Source organism: Neoarius graeffei, chromosome 3 (assembly GCF_027579695.1).
Source record: "Neoarius graeffei isolate fNeoGra1 chromosome 3, fNeoGra1.pri, whole genome shotgun sequence".
In the NCBI taxonomy this organism is placed as follows: Eukaryota; Metazoa; Chordata; class Actinopteri; order Siluriformes; family Ariidae; genus Neoarius; species Neoarius graeffei.
The window spans coordinates 77,564,608-77,585,183 of record NC_083571.1 but is presented as its reverse complement, the minus strand read 5'-3'; the positions used below and the strand labels follow the sequence as shown (position 1 = coordinate 77,585,183).

Here is a 20,576-nt window from a genome sequence, read left to right as displayed (position 1 = left end):
GAAGGTGTTCAGGACAGAAGTCTGAATTAGTCAAGTGCCTTGAGGTTGGTCCTACAGTAGTGTCCAGTGGTTGAAGTGAAAAGTTCGACGCTGCTGCAGTTGTGAACACGCTGCCATCTAAGACATCAAAGGCATTTGACTACACCACATCAGTATTTTGTAATTACATCATTCTACAAGCACAAAATGTTAAGAGTATCTAATATGGGATCAGTACTTGCAAAACAGTTTACAGCGTGGTCCAAGAGAGGCAAGAGGCCTGGGCTCTCAAAGAAGAGTATGTGATAACACAGCTATTCCAGTGAATTGGAAGACCTTTCTGCAGTCCGGGGAGAACAAAATGGAGCTTTTCCACCATTTGTCACAAAAAGCCACAGCAATTGATCTACCAAGAGTGGAGATAAATCAGCACATTTGATGAAGTGCCCAGTTCCCTTCCAATAGATAAGGAAGGCCTAACCCCTTGCAACTATCAGTGCGTTTACATGCACATAGAGAAAATCGAATTTCTGCCATTGCTCGACTGAAATCGAAGTTCAAAATGCCATGTATACACCTTAATTCGGCTGAAATTGAACCGAACTTGATTTCTCGGAATCAAGCTACACGACCTAGATTATGCGATTTCTGCCGAGCTACTTAGTGCATGTAAACCCTATTGAGCTACGTATTCGAGCTACTTACTTCAGCACTGCCCCTTCCGGAAGTGACGAGTGACGAGACCACAAGCGGGAAACACAACAGCCTCGGTCAGCATGACAACGAATCATGACAACGGCATGAATCTTTTCTTTTTGTGGCATTGTTTGCACTGTTAAAATTTAGCTCACTTACTGTATCACCAAATACATCTGTACAGCTATTGCATAGCTGTGAATTGTGTACATAAACAAGTCATTGTATTTGTGTGTGTGTGTGTATATAGATGTCCAACATCTGAAGAATGTCAATAAAAACAAAGCAATTGAACTTTGTGTGCTTATTAAGACACAAGTTAAATTGTAAGCAAAAAAAAATATTTTTTGGTAAGCAAAAAATACAATTGTGCAAAATAAGTTGTCTTACAAAACAGTGGTCTGCGCAGGACAGTTTGTAGCCATACAGTCTGTTAGAGCAAGCCTAACAGCTTGAGCACGGAATTTGTGAACACTGAACTGCCAGTGTTGCCAGATTGGGCGGTTTTAAGTGGAATTTGGCGGATTTGAACATGTTTTGGGCTGGAAAACGTCAGCAGTATCTGGCAACACTGCTGATAACTTTGTTTATACTCTTGAATAGCTCTTCTTCATGACGACAACCGGAAGTGTACCAACACGATGGGGCATGTAGCACCACCTGTGGCTTGGGTGCACAATGTACCTCACACAATAGCTCGATTTCCTTGTGTGCATGTAGGATTGGATTTCTCTGGCACCCCTGCTGGGACCCTTAGCTCGATTACCGACAGCAGCTCGATTTGGATGTGCATGTAAATGCACTGAGTGGAGCACTTCAAGTACCTCAGAAGCACCATCTCTTCAGATGGTTTTCTCAATAAGGAAATTGCTTCTCGAATCAACAACGCCAGTCAGTCCCTTGGTTGTCTTTTGTAATGGAAATTTCTAATAAACACTTCAGAACACTTAGCAGTTGTCTTTTCAGTCATTTATTATGGTAAATCATATAAAAGAAATATAAGATAGGAAAGAAAGAAAATTAAAGCAGAACATCACCTCTAGTGATGTGAGAGTACGCGTGTGCTCTGAGTTGTGTTTTAGTGGCTGTTATCCATTATACTCTAAAGGCATTCGCTTACTGCTTGCGTCTTCACGTTATTTGGCTCAAGATTTTCTATGAAGCTTTATTAAAGCATGCACCTGGCGTTCTCTGAGATGTGCAGGAACTCAGACACCCTGCTTATCACCAGCCAAGGCCACAGAAAGGCAATTACAGCATTGGAAAAACAACTTTTCTCAGTACACTAAGTCACTTGAGCTCAACATACAGAAACGCAGAGAATAATAATGTTCGTCCATTAGATTTCCCTCACATTTCCCCCCTTTTTATCCTACAGGATAATAATTGCTAAAAGAAAAGAACTGTACACAGTTTCAGTGATAAGAGTTCTCAGAGAGATTTGACTTAACACGTCATTGAGTGTACAGGGATAATGCTAAGGCTGTTTTTATAAGACACAGACGTCTTTAAGTAAATGCTAGCAAGCCATATACATAGATCAGGAATAATAGAACAGGAAACAATCATAATGAAAGTGTTTTAAGTCAGGACTAGTTTCATGTCAATTGTGCTGATGTCATCGAATGGTGGGTTATAGTCTTCGTGTGGGTTTGGAGGCCAGTCAGGCAAGTCATCTGAGCCTATTTTCACCATCTGGTAACCGATATTTGTCAGCTGCCTCTGAAACACAGACATACAACACTGACAGAAAACAGGGAGCAAACATAGCATCACAATCACTAAGCCCAGGACCGGTATGGTGGATAGAATTAGTCTTCCATCCACTAAACCAACACCACCAGCTGTCTTTGTCTCCTCCATGTTCGTCTGCTCGTAATTGTTCAGCAACCTTGCGCATCTTGTTCAGTGCCTCAGTGATATTACCATGATTCCCGTCGTTTTCAGGAATGTACGTACAACAGTGTTCTCATATTATGACACACACTCCACCTTCCTTTGCCAAAAGGATGTCAAGGGCCATGCAATTCTGTGTCGTCATTAATCTGAGTGCGGCCAATTCAGTTCTCACGCTCTCCATGGCCTCTATGGTTGAATTCACGAACTGTCAGTCCATAATGCACCACCTCAAGTTCATTCCAGAGTTGTGTTGTCCCGTACTGTGGAAACAGTGCCTGGAAGAATTTCTTCACCTTGGGTTGCAGCTGATGTTCTGGAGGAGGAAAATCATCCTCGACACTTCTGCGCCGTCTGCCACTTGTCTCAGGGGTTGCTATTATTAGGTGGGCATCTAATTGGATCAGGGCACACATGCCTTTCCAATCTACCGAAAGAAAGTTATACACATGGTGACCACACTTTCACTGCCAGCCTGGGTAATAGAAGGTTGGACCCGCTAACTGAGTTAGATTCCCTCCTGGTCCTAAGTCACCTCCTATTGTCACTTTTCTGCCTTGCTTGTACAGAGTGCCACTTCATCCCATGCAGGTCACATTTAGATTTGGGACTGAACCCTGCACTGTGCAAACGGTTGAACACCTAGTTTCCTTGACCTTCCCTACGAGGTTAGAGTTTGGATCGCCCTTTCGCCCTGCACATAAGGTACAATTTATCTCCTTTCCTGGTTCATTTACACTAATTTCTACCCTCGGGTCATCTCCCCCACCTTGATATGTGACATTACAGCCTTTTTCTACATCATTACAGACAGCTTCCATCACGGCTCGCCATGCTTGCGCAGTATCTTCATCCGTTGTGTTGGCGATCTCGAACATGAATGGTTGTGTAACGGTGTGTGGCAGGGTGGAGCAAACTACACAATTTGACCTGTTAGCTTGTTTAGCTGTAAAATTAGCATACTGCCAATACAAATTATGAGTTGGCTGTCTCCCTCGTCTCGATTCTGTGTCAGTCTGGATTCCCTGTATCGACCACCCCACGAATCCTCTCGTGAGCCCCCGCAGGATCAAGATACTCAGGCCCACGACTGGACCTAGTTTATAATGATTTACCCCCTTCATTTTATGTTAAATAGGTCTCCGAGTTAACCCTTGCCCTTCTTGACGTGTATTGGTGCTCAGAGGGCGGGCATGCCCTATCAGCCCTCGTCCCACCTCACCGGAGCTTGGAGAAACTCAGGACTTCTGAAACCAGTTTTACTGACTAGATACTAAGATACTGTTCTCTATTGAGGGTGCAACAGCGTAACTGTGCTGCCATGCTCAGTTCCGCGGAACTTGCTTGCCACGTGGTTTGGATCAAGGTGGGAAAGCGGTCATGTGGGGCACCTTCTAAATGATAATCACTTACCTCTCCTCCTGAGTCTCGGGTTACCACTTGTCTCACCTTATGGTTGGGGTTCTGTTCTAAGATGTACTCATTTAACACTTCTTTCTCCTCGTTGGTGTCATTCAAATTTGTCCGCTGGGATTGTCCTCCTGGAGCTGTCACTCTGACCTCTTCGTCCGTGATAAGGAGCCACAGCCCGTCTCCTAATGGGTTACACTCTTCAGTGTCCACTAATTCTCGGGTGCATGCGTGATTGATGCGATACTCGCACTGTTCCATGTAGTGATTTTTTTTTTTCTTCTTCTTCCTCATGAGCTTTAGTCAGCGTCTGGGTCACTTAGGCCTTCTTTTCACTCCTGCTCAGCCGGTTCAGGAACCCTCCTGCAGTGGCTAGCATGGATCCACGTCACTCTGCCTGTGACCTTCACTGCCATTGGGGTCATGAGCAGGACCTGGAATGGGCCATTCCACCGTGGCTTGTTCCACTTGGTTCGTTGGAAGTCCTTCACCACGATCCAATCCCCTGGTTGTAGATCGTGCAGAGGTCCCTCAGCGGGTTTGGGAAGTGCTTCTTTTACCTGTTTGTGGATAGATTTCAAAGCAGAGGACAACGTTGCACAGTAATTCAACATTGCATCATCACACAGTGTGGTGTCCGGCAGTGTTCCTTTAGCTGGCCCTATCCCCATGTTGGGTACTCGTCCAAACAGAATTTGGAATTGGCTTAACCCATGTTTAGGCCTAGTTTGCATCCTCATTTGTGTGAGTACTACAGGGAGGACCTTTGTCCATCCTAGCCCTGTTTCTGCACAAGCTTTGCTTAGTTTATTTTTAAGTGACCCATTTTCCCTCTCTACTGATCCCACACTGGCAATATGATAGGCACAATGTTGTTTCAGGTCTATCCCTAGGAATGCTCCTATTTTCTTTAGGGCTGCATTAACAAAGGGTGTTCCATTGTCACTTGAGATTTTGCTAGGTATACCCCACCTAGGAATTATATCTCTCAGGAGTGCTTTGACTACCACCTCTGAGTCTTGTTTAGCTGTGGGGAATACTTCAACCCATTTTGAAAACGTCAGCTATTACCAGGCAATACCTTTTCCCTTCACTAGGTGTCAGTTCAACAAAGTCCATTTGGAGGTGATCAAATGGTTTGTCTGGTATTGGGTGTGCTGCTTGAGTTAGTCTGATACCTTGACCTGCATTATGTTGTGCACATATCAAGCATTGCTTGCAAAATTTCGCAGCATAATTTGAAAACACCTTTGTGAACCATCTCTTTGTTACTTCTGCTCCCATCCCCCCTTTTGACACATGGGTGAGCCCATGTGCCAATTTTGCATAGAAAGGGAACATGTATTTTGGTAGACGGGGACGGCCCGAGGGACAAACCCAGACCAAGTTTGCAAAGATACAGCCTGCCTGTTTCCAGACTCATCTCTCATCCTGAGTGGCAGTGCTCTGAAGGTCCGCTAGCTGTAAACAGGGGGTAGAAACCTGAGGAAAAGCAAGGTTAGAGGGTGAACTGGAAGCTGAGGCTGCACACTTAGCTGCCGCGTCCGCCCTGGCATTCCCTTGAGACACAAGATCAGTATTGTTAGTATGGGCAGCACACTTAGACACAGCAATGGCTCTAGGGAGTAGAATAGCATCCTACAACTCAGAGACCAGTTTATGATGTGCAATGGGAGATCCTGTGCTAGTGAGAAAATTTCTGTTTCCAAATGGTGCCAAAATCGTGCACAATGCCAAATGCATACCTACTGTCCATAAAAATATTGACAGATTGCCCTGCCGCCAATTTGCATGCCTCAATGAGGGCACAGAGCTCTGCGGCCTGCGCCAACAGGTTCGAGGGTAGACATGACGCCTTGAGGACCTTGTGATCTGAGACTACGGCAAAACTTACTTTGTTCTTTCCCGTCTCTGGAGGCTGAACCATCCACATAGAGGACCATGTCTGGATTTTCCAATGGGTCACTCTTTAAGTCTGCCCTGGGGGAACAAAAATCATTAGTGAGAGCAACACAGTCATGTGGCTCTCCATCGTCCTCTGTAGGGAGAAGAATGGCAGGATTCAGAACAGTACAACGTTTCACAATGATGTTAGGCATATCAAGTATGACAGTGTTATACTTCAACCATCTCTCTGCTGACAAATGTGACGTCTTTTTCTCCAACAGAAGCAGGGAGACAGCTTGTGGGACCAAAAGGGTGAGGTTAGAATACCCCACAATATTTCTGGAGGCAGTTACCACCTTTTCAGCTGCAGCAACTGCACGCAGGCAAACAGGAAGTCCAGCCGCCACTGGATCCAGCCTGCTGGAGAAGTAAGCTACAGGTCTCAATCTATCCCCGTGTTTCTGCAAAAGAACAGAGGTCATAAAACCCTTCTTTTCATCTACAGTTTGAACAAATGGTTTATTGGGGTCAGGCAGTCCCAGCGTGGGTGTGGTCTGCAGGGCACCTTTTAGGGCCAGGAATACTTCTTCAGCCTCTGGCGTCCATACGACAAGATGACGAAGCAGTGAGGAACGAACCATGCACGAGCTCTCTCACTGGACTTTCCAGGATGGAATAATTCGAAATGAATGCTCTGCAATAGGAACACATACTCAAAAATGACAAAACTTGTTTCACAGTGATCGGCTTGGGAATTTTCTGAATAGCTGAGACTCTGTCCGCAGACAGCATTTTTATCTCCCCTGTGATATCATGCCCCAAGAAATGCACCTTCTGTTTTGCAAACTGTAATTTTGTGAGGCTAGCCTTATGACCTTCCTTAGCGAGGTGTCGCAGTAGCGTTACGGTGTCATCTTCACATTGAGCTTTAGTTGGGGCATAAATCATTAAATCGTCAACATACTGCAGCAAAGCTGATCGTGGTGACAAAGTTAATGAAGCGAGGCTGTCTCTGAGGCACTGGTTGTATATGGTTGAGATGCAGGCATGTTTTGCTCCTATTTGTGCTCATGCCGCACACAAAGGGAACACTGTCTTGTACCTTTTGGTCAAGTCCTTGTCTACCAGTCCCTCGTCATTACCACAATAATAACAGGTATCCTTTCTGCCAATGTCACTGCTGTAGTAGGCTTTCTCCATTGGACTGCTACACTGTATGTTCAGTCTCACCAAAACTTTACCGTGTAAAGTGTGGTTTGGTTCAGTGAGGGGAGCTCCACAAGTATAGTCATTCTCAGATAACAACATAGCGATTGATAATTTTTGTCTCTGACTTAGACTTGTCTTACTGTATATTATTCTCTGTTTTCCCACATTCAACACAGGTTGCTAAAACCCTGGCGTTCTGACTTGTGAATGTAGCAGCATAACCCCTGAGTTCTGGGTCATCTGGCACAATGTTCACAATACCTTTAGATGTAACCGTGGGAGTTCCTGTGGCGTCTGGTGTAATATTCTGAGCTGTGGCAATCTTGGTTGGACATTAATCCACTGTTTCGGTGCCTAAGACTGCTTCAAAGGACTTGTAATGCTCCCCACTGTCATCCAGGACAGGGTCTGGCAGCCACTGAAGTTTAGATTTGCTTTTGACCTCGGAACAGCAATTGCGATCTTCACACTTTTTAATTTGGAAAGTATACTGCCTTTGACGACAGTGACGCTGCATCCAAAGTCCATAGGTGGGCACTTTACTAGTGTGCTGCTTGGTTAGTTTAATAATGTCCAAAGTTGGAAAAAGTCTGGTTAGATGTTGTTCCAGTTGGTTGATGGCTTCATCAGAAATCGGATCTTGAACTTCCAGGGGTTCATCCTTTAAAGCAAGGCGTCAAAATCTGTTGCCAATGCATGACTGCACTGGTTCAATACTTTGTGTCCACTTTTCTCTCAATTCAGGTGAATCTGATAGTTTGTTCCTCATTGCTTCCATTCCTGAACATTGTTTTATAAGCTTCTCTGTGTTTTCATCAAGCTGGTCCCGTTGCAGGGTGCAGTTTTGGAGACCAAGGTTTAATATTGACATCACGCGCTCAGCAGGGTTGGACCAACTCTGTCCTGGAGCACAACGTGCAGCAACATACATATCCAAGTTCAACTCCTTGAATAAAACTATGGCAGAACATTTTACTGCCTCAAGCGTGTTCCTGTGGTCAGTTCCACCATCTGAAAATTTTATCAAAATATTTGGGGGATTTCCACGAGACTGGACTTGTCTCACAATAGCTGCTGCATGACGTATTGGTTTGGACATTTGCAGGACTGAGTCATTGACAATGACACAGACTTTTCCTCGGACAAAGGACTTGGAGATATCATCAGGAATATTGCACTGCAAATAAATGGATGGGGTCAAGCTGCCTTTGTGATGAAGATCATGGTCTGTGGCACAAAGAGTAGTGTCTGTTGGTGTAATGGATTTTTTTCCGCGGACACCGGTGGAAAGTGCAACACCTGGTTCTCCATAGGGCACTTTTGCCTTATCACAAAAAAATAGTTGAGCTTCCTCTTTGTACAAGAGGGCATACTGTTTCAAATATTTCAGTTGGGCCTGGCAGTAATGATCATCTGGATGACTTATCCTGAGTTGTCTACACTGCACCTTGTACTGGACATCCAATTTGCTGGTAAATTTCAGAGCTGCATGTGTATAGGCTTTGCGGGGAGTGAACTGGAGCCTTACTAGAGCTGCAGATGGTATTTTTGTGTTTTCTGGGCATTTTTCTTCTGTTTTGTGTCATTAAATCTGCCAAGGATAACCATTGAGACAGATGTGCCACATTGTGGCGTCTCTCATCTGCAGCAGTAACCTGTTCTATAACCTCGTTCATTTTTTCAAAAAAGACATCAAAGCTACAAGGACGCCCTGGGTTCAGTTCTCTCAAGTCAGGTATAATGCCAGTCTCTCCCATAAGAATCATGTACATTCTCTGCTGTACAACACTGGTGTTATATCCTGAGCCCCCTCCTGGCATCAGCTCACCAGTGCACGGGCAAGGCTGGTGTCAGGCAGGATAATTAACATCATTCGTTACACCTGGGGGGGGGGGGGGGCATACCTGGAATATAAGGTGGAGCTTTGCTCTTCCTCAGTAGGCACCTACTGGCTGTGTGTGTGGACGCACAGTCATTTTATTTGCACTTTCTCTTACTTTCTTCCCCTTCTTTCCCTTTTTGCCTCTACATTGACCACATAACTGACAAACACCTTCACTCATCCACACAGTCCACACCATACTTTGCACCACATATGTTTACCTTAGACGTTTGGAAAACTGGTAATTATAAATAAAAGTTTACAATTCAATCCGTAACCTTTTGTGTGGTCTCCCTTTTTATGCTGCGGCGAGTTTACGAGCCATGCCGTAACATAAATTGGGGGCTTGTCCGGGAGTTACGTGTAGGTGGTGAGATGGGACCATAGACTGAACTACATTCAGGTGAGCCTCTCTTGTTGGTTGTGGTAGCGTTGTCGCTGGTGATTAGGAAGAGTGCTTCAGCTGGGTTTATCCCTTCCGTCGGAACACTTTTTTTTTTTTTTTTTAATTTGGGCAATTCCATGTAAATGTCACCCTCACCATGCAAAAATAAAGCAACATGTAATACATCAAAACCACTCCCAGAGATATCACCTAGGCCTGTATTTTACAGATGTGAATAAATTGAACCAATTTGTAATCAACCTAATATGTCACGGTCAGTCTTTCTTTCTTATAATGTAAAACCCAAGCTAAAATCAACTTTGATCATGTACAATTCTATATTATTCCCACAAGCCACAGAAATGTATGCTAAAATCCACAAAACAGCAAAACAATAGCCATCCTAAATATTATTTAAGAACTTTGATAGTTTTAGCTGATATTTAGAGAGTTTTTCAAAGGGTTATGGTGGTTAAATTGCTGATTTTCTAAACATATGCCATGTCTATTTCAGACGCGTCACATCCATAACGGAATTTCGTCACATCCATAATGCTGACTTTTCCTTCCGAAACTCTGCATGAAATACAAAATATTTTAAACAAAGATTTTTTTAATATTCACCTTGGACCCCTCTATCAAATGGATATCTCCATTTCGACATTAGGTTTACAATTTCAGAGAGTTTGATAAAAATGTACAGTCACCCAAGAAAAGTGATACTTTTTCTGTCACATCCATAACGCATCTTTTATTGGCATTTTCTGGCATGCCCTAGATGTACTATGGGAACTGTTCTTGTTCTATCACTTCTCCAGTATGGTACAGCCTTAAAATATGCAACATCTGTTTAAATACTGGGAGACAATAAAACATGCACTGGGTCATTTGTTGCCATTTTGAGTTCAAGTGTCACGTCCATAATGCTGGAATTGCTCATTTGTTATTTTAGTTTTTTTGTTTTGAGGGGTAATCCTGGTCCAGAGTTTTGTACTCCTGTCGGGGGCAAGTTTCATGCAAATTCTTGCAGCGAGTTAATGCGTTAACCAGTCGCCCTGAGGCCGGCAAGCCCTGGAAGTCTAGCTAGGCTAAGTTAGTTTGTGTGGAGTGTAGGACACCAGAGGACAACGCAATAGGAAGACTCCCTGACAACCAACGGAGGGCTTTAATGGATGGAAGGGAAGTATTTTGGCTCCATCTGATGTACAGATGGTGCTTAGTTGATAATATGGCAACTTCTGAAGATTTTATGGATAACCCGTCTGAGGAATGCTTGTGGAGACTGACAAAAGACCAACTAGGCAAGTTGGTGGAGCATTTCAGGTTGACCATTACAATACAAGAGAAAAAGATTAAGGAGAGGTTTTGCCTGGCTGTGAAAGACCAGCTAATTGAGAAGGGTGTTCTTGAGGGGGTGGACTCAGATGGGGAGGAGGCAAATGTTGTTTCTGAGGATGTAGCTGCCACTCCTGAAAAAGAATCGCAGCCGGATACTGTGAAAGCAGAGGGAAATACAAAGGAGGGTAAGGAAGATATGGATGTTTGTAAGTTGAATTATCGGCTGGAACTTAAATGTTTAGAGCATCGACAGCAGGTAGAAATTAAACGCTTAGAACAAGAGCGTGAACGCCAACAACACGAATTGGCTATGAAAAAACTTGAGCTGGAAATGTTAAATAAACAAGGGTCATCTTCCTTCCCCCAATCCCCTTCAGATATCTCGTTGTCCTCTGCATTTGATGTAAGCAAGAACATCCGTTTAGTGCCACCATTCTCGGAGATAGATATAGAGCATTATTTCTCTCATTTTGAGAGGGTGGCCACTACACTGCTTTGGCCTAAAGCAATGTGGCCTTTAATGCTGCAAAGCGTGCTTAGTTGAAAAGCTCAGGAAGTCTTTTCAGCTCTGAGCAGTGATCAGGCTAAAGAGTATGATGTAGTAAAAAAATAGTCTTGCGTGCATATGAGCTTGTTCCTGAGGCTTATCGCCAGAAGTTTAGAGACCTTCGGAAAAAAGACCAGCAGACATTTGTTGAGTTTGCCCGAGACAAGGAGTGTCTATTTGATCGCTGGTGCACCGCTCAGAAAGCAGGGACAAGGGAAGAATTGAAACAGTTAGTCCTGTTGGAGGACTTTATAAACTGTCTCCCTCAACCTGTTGCGGTGCACTTAAATGAACAAGAGGTAAAGACTTTAGATGCAGCTGCCGTTCTTGCCGATAAATGTGTTGATGCATAGACGTGTTCCTGATGGCCGGCGTGGGGCTTATTATAATCGAACGAGAGATTTTGTAAGGGGTAGACCGCCTCCTACTGGTGGAAATGGTTCACAGCAGCAGCCCCCCCACCTCTAATTACTTTAATAATTTTCTTGGTAACAAGGGTGAGGTAAGCTGCTTCTATTGTAAGAAGGTTGGGCACAAGGTGTCAGAATGTAAGAAAAGTAAAGCAGTAAAATCGGGTGGGTTAATTTCTCCTGCTACCCACTGCCCATCTAGCTGGTATGGTATGGTGGGGAGGACAACCACTGTAGCTGCTGATGGTAAGAGTGGCAATTACACCTCGTTTATTACAGATGGTTTTGTGTCTTTGCCAGGGGAACACCCGAGTGTGCCTGTTCGCATATTGCAGGACACGGGTGCTGTCCAGTCATTTTTGTTGGCTGGGGTCTTGCCACTGCCTAATGACACAGCCACTGGGACTTGTCTTAGTTAGAGGTATTGAAATGTCTCCCCTTAGTGTGCCTTTGCATCACATCCACCTATCCTCTAATCTAGCATCCGATCATGTGGTTGTAGGGGTGCGACCATCTCTTCCCGTGCCGGGAGTGTCTTTTATTTTAGGTAATGATCTAGCTGGGGGAAAGGTGTGGGGTGATGTTAGCTTGGTGTCATCACCTATAGTAGTGTCTGAGCCAGAACTAAAACAGACATGTGATCCATGTTATCGGAAACATCCTGATGTTTTTCCTGCATGTGCTGTTACCCGTGCCATGGCTAGGCGTGGAAATCCTGACACCTGTGTAGCGTTGGAAGACACATTTTTCAGTACACCTGAGAAGGTAAACTGTAGTCCCCCAAAGTCACCAGTAGAAGAACAGCTAACATGTGATGTTGAGTCTGATAGTCTCACAGAAGGCTCAAAGGTGTCAGTTGAGCCAAATGTAGGTCCTTCTGATAATCTAGTGGGTGGTGGCAAACTTCTAGATACAGAAGTGGACTCTGACAAGGTCACTGGTTTTCTGTCTGATTTGTTTAAAGTCTCCCGAGAAGAACTGATTAGGGAACAGGCAGCTGACTCCACACTCCAACCTTTGTTAACCTTAGCAACTGCTGAGCGTGATGCTGGTGATACACAAGCACAATATTGTATCTGGGATGGGCTGTTGTGTAGACATTGGGTATTTAAGTGTGACACATTTACTAACCCTGGGTTTCAGGTGGTAGTCCCATGTAAATTTAGGAATGCTGTTTTGGAGTTATGTCATAATGGACTGGCGGGACATATTGGGGTTAGGAAAATGTATGACTGGGTGGTGCGCCGGTTCTCCTGGCCAAGGATAAAGCGAGATGTGGCATCTTTTGTGAAATCTTGTCGTATGTCAGTTAATAGGAAAACCTAACCAGAAGATTCCAGTAGCCCCGTTGTGACCTATACCAGCTGTGAGTAGTCCATTTGAGCATTTAGTTATTGATTGTGTGGGACCATTGCCTCGATCCAAATCTGGTCATTGCTACCTGTTAACTGTAATGTACCAATCTACAAGATACCCTGCAGCATACCCTCTCAGGTCTATTATGACCAAGTCTGTTTTGAAGGCCCTCACTACTTTTATGTCCACGTTTGGTATCCCCAAAGTTGTTCAAAGTGACCAAGGCTCGAACTTTGTCCAAGCAGTTTGCCCGTGCTCTGCGACAGTTAAGATCGAAACATAACATCTCTAGTGCATCCCATCCTCAAAGCCAGGGTGCTCTTGAGCATTTCCATCAAACCTTGAAATCCCTTCTAAGGTCTTACTGTGTTGAGCTTGGAGCAGATTGGGAGGAGGGGTTACCCTGGTTGTTGTTGGCTATCTGTGAGGTGGTGCAAGAGAGCACAGGCTTTAGTCCTAATTAACTTGTTTTTGGGCATACAGTGAGGGGTCCGACAGCAGTTTTGGCAGATGAGTGGTGTGCTGCTGAACCACCGGTAAATGTGTTGGATTATGTGTCTGGGTTTAGGTATCGTCTGTTTGAGGCCAGGGCTGCTGCTAGGCGCCACTTGGGGAAATCCCAAGCTAGGATGCAGTCTCTGTAAAGCAGAGCACCGTCAGTTTCAACCTGGTGACCAGGTTTTGGCACTGCTGCCTTTGTTGAGTAGTCCTTTCCAGGCTAAGTTTAGTGGTCCTTATGGAGTTGCTAAATGCTTACCAGACCACAACTATTTGTTGAACACTCCTGATCGGCGTAAAAAAGTGCAGGTTTGCCACATCAATTTGTTGAAGCCATACTTTCCATCTAAACGACCTGGGCTGAAGGCTATTAAGCCTGCTGAAAATTCCGGTGATTGTGCTGTTGTTGTTTCCTCTGGGGTAGGTGAGAGTGGTCTGGGTTTTGGCAGTGAGGATTCTGAGGAGGGAGTTAGTGCACCACTGGTGGAAATTGTGGTGGGACGTCTTAGAAACTCTGAAGTTCTGGCAGATCTGCCATCACATCTTTCTCATCTCTCTAGTAAGGAGAAAAATGACATTGTTGAGTTAATACAGTGTTTTCCCTCAATTTTCTCAGACATACCAACTCGTACCTCCCTTGTTGAACATGACATTGACGTGGCTGGGGCGATGCCCATTAAACAGCATGCTTACCAAGTCAACCCAAGGAAGAGGGAGCTGTTACAGAAAGAAGTGAGTTACTTGTTGGCTAATAATCTTGCAGAACCTAGTTTTAGTGCCTGGAGCTCCCCCTGTCTGTTGGTGGATAAGCTAGATGGCACATATTGTTTCTGTACCGATTACAGGAAGCTCAACTCTGTAACAAAACCTGATTGTTTCCCCCTTCCACTGTGTGATGATTGTGTAGATCGTGTGGGTGCTGCAACATTTGTTAGTAAATTTGATCTGTTAAAGGGACTTGCCAATAACCTTTTAACACCTAGAGCAAAAGAACTGTCTGCGTTTGTTACACCCCACAATTTCTTGCAGTATCACGTTATGCCTTTCGGTGTTAGAAATGCACCTGCTACATTTCAAAGGCTTGTCAACCGTGTTTTAGCAGGGATGCAGGGTTATCATTCCTATCTTGATGATTTGGTTATCCATAGTGCTACCTGGACTGAACATCTGACCCAGATAAGAGATTTGTTTGCCCGGTTGTCTGCCGCTAGCTTAACAATAAATCCCGCAAAGTGTGAGTTCAGTAAGGCAAGAGTGACATATTTGGGTAAGGTTGTCGGGGGCAGAGAGGTTAGGCCTGTTCAGGCAAAGATTGAATCCATATGTAACTTTCCTGTACCAGGCACCCGTCGGGAGCTGAGGAGATTTTTGGGAATGGCTGGTTATTATAGGGCATTTTGCAAGAACTTTGCCTCTGTTGTGGCGCCCTTAACTCGGCTCCTCAGTCCTAAGGCCCCCTACCTGTGGTCCAGTAACTGTCAGGAAGCCTTTGACAATGCAAAGTTCCTGTTAGCTACCTCACCTGTGTTGCAAGCCCCAAACTTTAACACACCCTTTTGTCTTGCAGTTGATGCCAGTGAGGGCGGCGCTGGTGCCGTCTTGCTACAGACTGACTCAGAGGGCATAGAACATCCGGTGTGTTATTTCTCAAAGAAATTTAACCAACAACAACAAGCTTATTCTACTGTGGAGCGAGAGGCCCTTGCGTTGATTCTTGCCATTCAACACTTTGAAATGGATTTAGGGTCTTCCTCTGTTCCAATTGTTGTTTACACAGACCACAATCCTTTGGTTTTCATTGACAGTATGAGAAACCAGAATCAATGCATTATGCGTTGGAGTCTAATCCTGCAGCGCTATCCACTCCATATTAAACACATCAGGGGTAAGGATAATATTATAGCGGATGCCCTGTCCAGGACTTAGTTTTGTCTTTTTGTCTCTAAGGTTTAATGTTTGTGTTTGATGTTTTTTCCCCTCTAGTCCTGTTGTCTTCTCCTTGGTACCGGGATGAAGGCGGATGGGAGTGTTTCCAAGGAAACACAAGACATTTATCTTTGTTTTAGATTTATCTGGAACAAATCTCTTAGGGATGGAGGTGTTATGTCCTGAGCCCCCTCCTGGCATCAGCTCGCCAGTGCACGGGCAAGGCTGGTGTCAGGTGGGATAATTAACATCATTCGTTACACCTGGGGGGGCGTACCTGGAATATAAGGTGGAGCTTTGCTCTTCCTCAGTAGGCACCTACTGGCTGTGTGTGTGGACGCACAGTCATTTTATTTGCACTTTCTCTTACTTTCTTCCCCTTCTTTCCCTTTTTCCCTCTACATTGACCACATAACTGACAAACACCTTCACTCATCCACACAGTCCATGCCATACTTTGCACCATATGTTTACTCTAGACGTTTGGAAAACTGGTAATTATAAATAAAAGTTTACAATTCAATCCGTAACCTTTTGTGTGGTCTCCCTTTTTATGCTGCGGTGAGTTTACGAGCCATGCCGTAACACTGGTTATACAAGATGCATCAATAGCTAGATCTCTGTATATGACTTCCAAAACAGATGATCGTATATTTGCAATGCGTCCTACTTTGTCCTTAAACTCCCTTTTCATGGCTCGTGTGTGAAATTCTGGAAACAGAACTTTTACTTTAGCCATTGTGGATACAATCTGACTGATCTTTTCCCTCTCTGTTCGGCTTTCATTCACTCTGACAATACAAGTGACAGTGCGTGATGATCCACCAGGACTGTATTTGTAAAAGTCGACTGGCACAGATAGATGAAGGTTTTCATAAAACCTGTATCACTGTAAACAAGATGGTGGTTGTTCAGTCACCTTTCTCATGTGCTTAACCTCATCAATGAACACTGGCTCAAGAGGTTCTGTGCTTTTCACATCTCTGTCTAGTTGACGGTATTGTGGAGGTATAACACCGTATAAAATTTTTGGGAATATGACATAAACATGTACTTTCTGACACTTGTCTGACAGGATGATCCAGCATATGGTTTGATTGTATTTCCTCAGCCTTGGATTTGAGGTAAGTAGCATAATTATGTAGACAGTCAGCAAGCCTTTTTATCACAGAACAACCCTTCTGCCACTCAGGTGTACTGTTCATCACTGGCCGGGTACAGAGACTATACACACTCTGTGCATGAGTTTCCAGAAGTCCACTCTGTAACCTTTAGGTTTTCTGTTTTTTTCGCTTAATGTCATTGTAGTTAACAAATGCAGCAAATTCTGCAGGGAAAGGCAAGACCTTGGCTGATTCTCTCTGACTGGCACTGTTAATTTTATCGTGATGGTTTGTCACATACCACAAGGTATTTGTCAATACCTGAAGAAAATTTTTTTTTAAATTACATATAATTTACAATAAATGACTTTGCCAAAAATAAAAGTGTTTTTACAATGTCTTTCAGCTTTGTGGTTTGAATATGGTTTCAAAAAAATAATGTTACTTTACCTGCAAAATATATTTTCCATCAGTATCCGCATTCAGCATTGTCAATTTCATATCTCCAAATAGCTCAACTAGGTCATTGTACATTTGGTCCTTTTTGTTCAGAGAACTGCCACTACTGAAATGGTAAAAGAAATGAAATCTGAGGAAAGTTGATATTAAATTATTTCACTATCACAACACACATATTTGTAAATATTAGTAAAAATTGTTTTAAATACACAAACTTACAGTTAGGTCCATAAATATTTGGACAGAGACAACATTTTTCTAATTTTTGGTTCTGTACATTACCACAATGAATTTTGAGCAAAACAATTCAGATGCACTTGAAGTTCAGACTTTCAGCTTTAATTCAGTGGGTTGAACAAAAATGATTGCATAAAAATGTGAGGAACTAAAGCATTTTTTAAACACAATCCCTTCATTTCAGGGGCTCAAAAGTAATTGGACAAATTAAATAATTGTAAATAAAATCTTCATTTCTAATGCTTGGTTGAAAACCCTTTGTTGGCAATGATTGCCTGAAGTCTTGAACTCATGGACATCACCAGACGCTGTGTTTCCTCCTTTTTAATGCTCTGCCAGGCCTTTACTGCAGCGGTTCCCGTGGGTCCTTAAAACGTCTTAAAAAGTCTTAAATACAACTTTCGGTTTTCAAGGCCTAAAAACGTCTTAAATTGTTTGGAATGACTGGAATTTTCGAAAGGGAGGTATTAAATTTAATATAGAGTGCTTCGAGATCAGCGCGAACCCGGCGGCAGCCATATTGGAAGTCAAAGCACGCTGTGTCAGTGCATTGTTGTCCAGCAAAGCAAAAAGGGGTGACAATGCCGAATACGTGCGTCATTGTTGGCTGTAGTAACCGAGGGGAAAAGGGTGGCAAAAGCTTCCACAGACTCCCTAAAGTCGTGACTAACCAGGGAATTGCAGCACAGGAGAAAAGCGAGCAGAGGAGACGACAGTGGCTGGCTGCCATTAACCGATCAAATTTAGGACAACTTGACTGTATCCGGATTTGTTCTGATCACTTTGTGACAGGTAGGTTAATATTGTCTTGAATTTCAAAGTTACTAAAATAGTTACTAAAATATTTTAATTTCATAGTTACCGGTAGCATCCAGTATGCCGGCTGTTGTGTGACCGTCGTTCTTTCCCTCAGTCTCGTGGCCGCTTCAACATAAAACAACAGGGAAGCAACATGGGAGCAACATTCCCCAAGTCCAGCAATGCAGTTGCAATGTGCACACAAAATAGCATGTCTCTTGTCAACTATTATCCAGGGGTGTAGACTAGGCTGGGATAGACTCTGCGAGTATAACACTTTCCCTCTGATCACTTTTGTCTCTCCTTCTTCAGCAGTAAACACCGACACATCGCGGACCCAACCGGACACAAATCTATCGTATGCTATGTGTATGATATGTATCGTATCGTATGTGATAGAGGTCAAGCGCTCCGGAGTGAAACACAGGGGGGTTCGCGCATGCACACAAGAGTCAGGTGGAAAATGGGACTTATAGGACATACTACTAATAATAATAACGATTAGCATCATTTTTTTACGTAATTAACATTGTTTATTGTACTAAGTTTAATATAAATATATAAACAACCTTTATTTCAAAACTCAATTAAAAAGAACTACAGAAAATACAATAAATCTAAATATAATACAATATAAATAATTTGTACAAAAAGTTTTTAGTTTAATTACCTATCGTCTACAACAGTGTTTTTAATATAATAAGAATAATATTAACAACCACTAATAATAATTAGTAGTAGTAGTAATTATTATTGATTAATAATCATTACTACTTATGAATTAGTGATTAATAAGTACTAGGGATTATTAAATGTTATAAAATTAAGTTATTAAAAATTATTACAAATAATTATTAAAAAGTAGTAATTGGTAGAATACAAACAAATACTCATGGATTATAGATAATTTTTTAAATAGTGAACATTGATATGAAATAACTGTACTACTACTAGTAAATAATAATAAACAATACTACTAGTAATACTTTTTGTTAATGTTATTATTATTATCATCAGTACAATTGTTACATCAATGTTCATTATTAAAAACAAATTATCTATAATCCATGAATAATTGTTTATCAATAATAATAAGTTACTACTTTTTTAATAATAATTTTAACTAATCTTATAACTCAATTTTATAGCATTTTAATAATCACTACTTATTATTAGTATAATTAAGTAGTAGTTAATAATAATTACTACTTATTAATTATTAAATTACATTTTAATAATCACTGCTTATTAATTAAGTAGTAATTAATAATACTGAATTATAATTGCTACTCAATTATTAATATAGCTAATAGTGATTATTAAAATGTTATAAAATTGAGGGTTTTTTAAAATTATTATTAAAAAGTATTATTATTATTATTATTAGTAGTAGTAGTAGTAGTAGTAGTAATACAAACAATTATTCATGGATTATAGATAATAATTAATGATTATTTTTGAATAATGAACATTGGTATAACAATTGCACTGATGATAATTAATTTACAGTTATTACAACACATTGATTAATAGTGATGATAATGGTTATGAAAAGTGACAGTTGTTTTTCTGTGTTTAATGTAACGCTCTGATGATTGTATGACTGCATAAACAGGTTTATGCTGTTACCTGCTATAATGCAGAAGATACTCGAGAGCTTCCTCAGCCAGCTGTATACTGTACGACACTCAGACTGATTTTGCTGTCAGACACAAAATCACATATCATCAAAGATAATCTTTGGGGATTGAAATAATGCCGGCTGTTTATATTGTCTGTTTGAGTGTTTAGTCTGTGTGTAGTTCTTATCTAGTGTTTACACTGTTTATATTGTCTGAGTGTTTAGTCTATGTCTTGTTTTATCTAGTGCTTATACTGTTTGTTTATACTGTTATATTGTTTGTCTGAGTGTTTAGTCTATGTCTAGTTCCTATCTAGAGTGTTTATACTGTTTATATTGTTATTTTTTTTCAATTATTCTATTTTTATTTATTGCATTGCCTGTTTGCACCGTGGGTCAGAGAGGACTGAAATTTCATCTGTGCTGTATGTCGAGCATGTATAGCATATCTGACAATAAACTTGACTTGACTTGATTTGACTTGTTCAGCTGGTTCTACTTGCCGTTTGTTTTCATTTTTGAAATGATTCATGGTGTTTTCTCCAGTAAACACCAGTCTTCTCCTTGCTGCTACAGTAGTTCTGCAGACCCAAAACACATGACTTTGCTTCAGCTGTTTGCATGTCTAACAGTTGCCGTTGATGCACCCTGTTGTTCACCAATTGTGTGCATTCTTCTTAAAGTTAGTAAAAAAAAAAACTATTGCAGAAAACAGTTTTAAGTTGTCGTATTTATCATTTTCTTTGCCATGGTACAGTCTTAATTTTTCCATTTAGAGGTCTTGAAAAGGTCTTAAAAGTCTTTAAATTTGTACTTGAAAAATGTGCAGATATCCTGCTAGAGAATCGCAAGGCTTGTTATAGGCTGGATGAAACAAAACGACACTTCACATGGGAGTGGTGTTTGAGAGTGGCTTTAGTAGGGGAAGAGCTAATTAGG

The 20,576-nt window shown here is 42.1% G+C and overlaps 1 protein-coding gene and 1 long non-coding RNA gene across 3 annotated transcripts in view; one reads left to right on the top strand and one right to left on the bottom strand.

Moving 5' to 3' along the window:
• Positions 1-20,576, top strand: part of LOC132883583 (histamine N-methyltransferase-like) — a 74,997-nt gene that overhangs the window by 16,786 nt on the left and 37,635 nt on the right. The gene's annotated exons all lie outside the window — the stretch shown is intronic.
• Positions 1,636-20,522, bottom strand: LOC132883585 (uncharacterized). Of its 2 annotated transcripts, XR_009654368.1 has the most exons (5): positions 19,646-20,522; positions 18,081-18,142; positions 16,973-17,087; positions 6,434-6,562; positions 1,636-6,329 (listed from the first exon to the last, which is right to left on the bottom strand). It is a non-coding gene; the product is annotated as an uncharacterized LOC132883585 (long non-coding RNA). The 2 variants fall into 2 exon arrangements; XR_009654367.1 differs by having other exon boundaries at positions 1,636-6,562.